Source organism: Protobothrops mucrosquamatus, unplaced genomic scaffold (assembly GCF_001527695.2).
Source record: "Protobothrops mucrosquamatus isolate PMUCROS unplaced genomic scaffold, P.Mucros_1.0 scaffold2397, whole genome shotgun sequence".
NCBI classification, from domain to species: domain Eukaryota; kingdom Metazoa; phylum Chordata; class Lepidosauria; order Squamata; family Viperidae; genus Protobothrops; species Protobothrops mucrosquamatus.
Window position 1 is genome coordinate 81411 of NW_015388471.1, and position 5851 is coordinate 87261.

The window sequence follows — 5851 nt, forward strand, 5'->3', positions numbered from 1 at the left end:
AGGAATGACCCCTGTCCCGGGCCCTCCAGAGATCATTTACCAGTGTGACCAATGCCGTTTCCGTGCTGTATCCCGGCCTGAAGCCCGACTGGAGCGGGTCTAGATAGACTGTTTCCTCCAGGTGCCGGGGGAATTGCTGCGCAACCACACTCTCAACAACCTTCGCCACAAAGCGAAGGTTGGAGACCGGGCGATAGTTCACATACCAATCTGCATTATTTTGCCAGCATCACAGTCAGAAGAAATGGGGGGGGGGGGAGAAATAAGAAAGAAAAGATTGCTAGCTCTAAGCCACAAAAGAATTGAGAAGAATAGGAGTAAGGAAGAATTTATTAAGCCTTTCAGACTATTTTGTTACTCTTTAATCATAGAACAACTAAGCTAGATGTTATGATAGAAATCAAAATGTAGCTCCTCCCTTTTTTTCAGGGTGTTTTTGGTTATTTTGGGAGGTCTATCAGGAAAAGCAAAGAAATTAGCAATCTTACAAAGTTTTCTCACAAATGAAGATAAATATATGTGTCCCAGGATAATGTTCCAGGGTACAATCTGAGTTGGTCACTGGGGACCAAAGCTTTATTCTTCCAAGCTTTTGGGCTCATGCTGGAGCTCACCATTACGGCATATTCTGGAGAGAGAAGTTCCCTAATGATGGGCTTCAGCACAAGCCTGAAAGTTTGGGAAAATATTTATTTATTTAAATTTGTATACCACCCTATCTCCCTTACGGGACTCAGGGCGGTGGACAGGCGATAATAAAAATCACAATAAGTATACTCAAATTTCTATTCTAAACTCAGATTAAATAAAGGCCTGCTCTAAAATACCCCGTATAAAACCTTTACTAAAACATGATTAAGGCTACGCCAGGCCGGCCACACAGAATAGATGGGTTTTCAGGGCTTGGCGAAAAAGGTGCTGGTCCACAGTTGTACGTAGGTCGGGGGGTAGGTCATTCCTGAGGGCAGGAGCTGCCACAGAGAAGGCTCTCCCCCTGGGGTTCGCCAGCCGGCATTGACTGGCTGACGGCACCCTAAGGAGGCCCTCTCTGTGGGAGCAGACTGGTCGAAGGGAGGTATTTGGTAGGAGGCGGTCTTGCAAATACCTAGGTCCATTGCCATGGAGCGCTTTAAAGGTTGTTACTAACACCTTGAAGCGCACCCGGAAGGCCACAAGCAGCCAGTGCAGCTCGTGCAGGAGAGGTGTTACATGGGAGTATCTAGAGGCCCCCAAAATCCTCCACGCGGCCGCATTCTGAACTAGCTGGAGCCTCCAGGTGCATCTCAAGGGGAGCCCCATGTAGAAAGCGTTGCAATAGTCCAGGCGGGAAACAACGAGGGGTTGAGTAACCATGCGTAAAGCGGCACGATCCAGAAAGGGGCACAACTGGCATATCAGGCGAGCCTGATGAAAAGCCCCCCTGGCCACGGCTGTCATATGATCGTCTAAAGACAGCCGAGTGTACAGGAGGACGCCCAAGTTGCGGGCCCTCTCCGCAGGGGCTAATGACTCCTTCAAAACTTTGGTCCCCAGTGACCAACTCAAATTGTACCCTGCAACATTTTCTCAGATATGGGACTTTGCTTTTGGACTTCCTTCTTCAGGAGGACCAATCCAAGCACTGCAGGGATATCTTTCAGCATTAAGGCATGACACACATGGAAAGGGAGTTGAAATAAAAAGTCCCTTCCATCTTTATGCTTCTATGAAGTCTGGGTTGATTATTATTTTTCTTCCTCAAAATGAAGTTAACCTCTTCCCTTCATTTGGTAACCATGAGATTGTTCTTCTCCAAGACGTATTGTGCATTCAACTACATCTACTCAATGGGTTTTACAAGTTCTGCTGCTATTGTCGTGCTGATTTTTTCACCCCATTTTTTTTTCAAAAAATAATACAGGACATAAAATGTTCATACATTGTCTGGTGAGGTGGAATGGAAATTAAATAAATATACGGTGTTACCATACACCAAACTCTTTACCTGTCATTGAAAGAAAAGACAGCATGTACTGTGTATATTCAACTAAAGTATTTCTGCAAGAGAGAATTCAGATGCAGATTGTTGAGATGGACAGTTGTCAAATTAGTCCACCTTCTTGCTGAACACCACAAGTGACAATTTATTTGGAAGAAACCTGTTCCACTCCCTCCGTTAAGAAAATCACTTTAAAAAGCACTATATTGTAAGCTGATGTTAATCAGATTGTACTCTGGTGTCCCTCACAAAAATCAGGATGGATGGATGTAAAGCTGAAAAAATCTTATGCAAAATAGGAAGATTTACTCCCCTCCCTCCCTCTGCTCCAAATCTCTGTAACATTTCTGTAATGAAAGTGACAGAGTAGAGAAATTGCCCATGGAGAATACAGACTTCATTTTCTTGGTAGAGACTGAAATCTATTTCACACAAAACAAGCTTGGTTCGTACACTCTTTAGCAGTATGGCAACACCCTACACATCCGAACTGGCAATATCAGGATGTGTGAGTGTATGCATGGTGCATGCATATATGTGTGCGTTTAAAGTTCATTAGAGGGACTTTTTGCTGAGAGTTTGCTTTTGTGCTTTGCTTTGTTAACCGGGGAGAGCTGCCACTGCAGCAGAAATACTAAATGCTTTTTCTGAACCATTAGAGGGAAATGATTGATCAGTTCTAGTTGGTCAAACCAAGAAATATTGCTGCTCTCTAGAAAAATCTCCATTATTCTAGGCTGAATTCAACCTGCTTCCCTTCTCCTTCCCCAGCTCAGCAGCGCATGCTGAACCTGGATCAGTATATTCTTTTTTTAAACTAGATTTGCAAGATTTGTGGGTTAGAGAAAAATGTTCTGCTGTTTATTGCTGATGATGATTGTTTTTAAATCAGCTGATGCTACTCCGATCAGATTCTGTGTTGCCCATGTCTAATATAATTGTGCTTCTTCCCATTTACCACTGATGGTGGTATTAAACCAGTTCTTCCACTCTCTTTCAGCAAGAAGAAATGTATCCAAAAGAAAACTGACATGGGTCAGGCAGAGCTTTAATTACACTGTTGCAGCCACAATCTTGCCTGTTTATTACCAACTCCTGCAGACAGTCCTAAAAACTGGATTCCACCCAGGATCCATTTCCTACTGCTTACAGACAGACAAATGGCTGTCCAGTCTCTTCTTAAAAGCTTCCAGTGTCAGAGCATTCACAGCTTCTGGAGGCAGGTTGTTCTATTGGTTAATTGTTCTAACTGTCAGGAAGTTTCTCCTTAGTTCTAGGTTGCTTCTCTCTTTGGATAGTTTCCACCCGTTGCTTCTTGTCCTGCCGTCAGGTGCTTTGGAGAATAGCTTGACTCCCTCTTCTTTGTGGCAGCCCCTGAGATATTGGAACACTGCTATCATGTCCCCCCTGTCCTTCTCTTTGTTAAACTAGACATAGCCAATTCCAGCAACCGTTCCTTGTATGTTTTAGCCTCCAGTCCCCTAATCATCTTTATTGCTCTTCTCTGTACTCTTTCTAGAGTCTCAACATCTTTTTACATCGTGGTGACCAAAACTGGATGCAGTATTCCAAGTGTGGCCTTACCAAGGCATTGTAAAGTGGTATTAACACTTCACGTGATCTTGATTCTATCCCTCTCTAATGCAGCCTAGCACTGTATTGGCTTTTTGGGCAGCTGCAGCACACTGCTGGCTCATATTTAAGTGATTGTCCACTAGGACTCCAAGATCCCTCTCACAGTTGCTACTATTGAGCAAGGTACCCCCTATACCCCTGTGCATTTGGTTTTTCTTGCCTAAATGTAGAACCTTACTTTTTTCACAATTGAATTTCATTTTATTAGATAGCGCCCAATGTTCAAGTCTGTCAAGATCCTTCTGTAACTTAAGCCTATTCTTCTGGAGTGTTGGCTATTCATGCCAGCTTGGTGTTGTCTGCAAATTTGATGAGTCCCTCATCTATCCCCTATCCAAATCATTGTTGAAGATGTTGAAGAGCACTGGGCCCACTACACACTTCCCTCCATGTAGATGCAGTTCCACTGAGGACCAGACGCTGAGTATGGCCAGTCAGCCAGCTACGAATCCATCTGGTGGTGATGCTATCTAACCCACATTTTTCTATCTTATCAAGTAGTAGGTTGTGGTCTACTTTATCAAATGCCTTACTGAAGTCCAAGAAAATTATATCCACAGCATTCCTCTGGTCCACTAATTTTGTCACCTGGTCAAAGAATGCAATAAGATTTGTCTGGCATGATCTGTTTTTGACAAACCTATGTTGGCTTTTGGTAATGACTTTGTTTGCCTCTAGGTGTTTGTTGTTTGATTATATTTTCCAGAATCTTCCCAGGTATTGAGGTCAGGCTGATAGGTCTGTAATTTCCTGGATCCATTTTTTTTTCCTTTTTTGAAGATGGGAACTATATCAGCTCTTTTCCAGTCCTCTGGAAAAGACAGTGAGTCCTTAACTTACAAACATTGGTTTACTGACCATTCAAAGTTAGAATGGCAGTGAAAAAAGGGACTTACAACTAGTCCTCAAACTTACAACCATCACAGCATCCTCACAGTCATGTGATCAAAATTCAGGCACCTGGCAACCGGCATGTATTTACAATGGTTACAGCATGCCAACATCATGCATTTGCCATTTGCAACCTTCCCAATTGGCTTCTGACAAGCAAAGACAATGGATGAAGCTGTATTCACTTAATGATTGCCTGACTCATTTAACAACTGGAGTGATTTGCTTAATAACTATGGGGGGAAGGTCATAAAATGGGGTGCAACTCAACTGTCTTGCTTAGCATCGGAAATTCTCATCCCAGTTGTGGGGATAAGTCAAATCCTTAAGTCAAGGATTACCTGTGCATGTTGTAAGCAAATTAAAGTTGCTTGTCTCCAGGACTCTTAAGAGCCCACCTTGAGCATGTCTTTTTATGGGTATACACCAGGGTATGCAACCTGTCAATCCTTTGAGATACAGACCCATCCCCATCTTAGTCCTTGAACTATATGGAAGCCCAGGAGAGGGCTTGTGAATTTTATTAAATTTAGCCTCCTTTTTTTTCAACTTTGGCATTATGGCTGCCTAAATAAAACAATGAAACTGCCAACATTCTTTACCTCTTCTTGGGAGGCTCTTGTAAAGCACAAAGTTTTACAAACGCTTGTAAACTACAAAGCTTAATGCAAAATCTCAACAGTCAGATTGATCTGCAGTACAAATTTACACTAAGAATTTAAATAACATAGCCTGGAGTTTTGTAGAGTCGAAAAGGGATGAGGCAGAGCCAATTCTTTTTAGACTTTACCAAACAAAGAGAAGAAAGGAGCAAGGCTGGGGAGTATATAGAATAGCAATAGCAATAGCACTTAGACTTATATACTGCTCCGTAGCGCTTTATAGTACTTTCTGAGCAGTTTACAACATCAGTATATCGCCCCCAACAGTCTGGGTCCTCATTTTACCAATATCAAAAGGATGGAAAGCTGAGTCAACCTTGAGCCGGTCAGGATGGAACTGCAGGCTGTGGGCAGAGCTGGCCTGCAATACAGCATTCTAACCACTGCGCCACCATGGATTCAGTAGAGGAGAATATTTGCAGCTCAAGGTTTGGAAATTTGGAATCCTTGGTGCTCTCTGAGTTTGGCTATTTTCTTGCAGACATTTCATTACCAAACTGGGTAATATCACCAGTGCTACTGATAATGGTAATGAAACATCTTCAAGAAAGCAACCAAGCTCAGAGAGTACCAAGTAGCCCTCATACAGTATATGGAACCATTAATAATAATAATAATAATAATAATAATAATAATAATAATAATAATAATAATAATAATAATAATAATAATAATAATAATAATA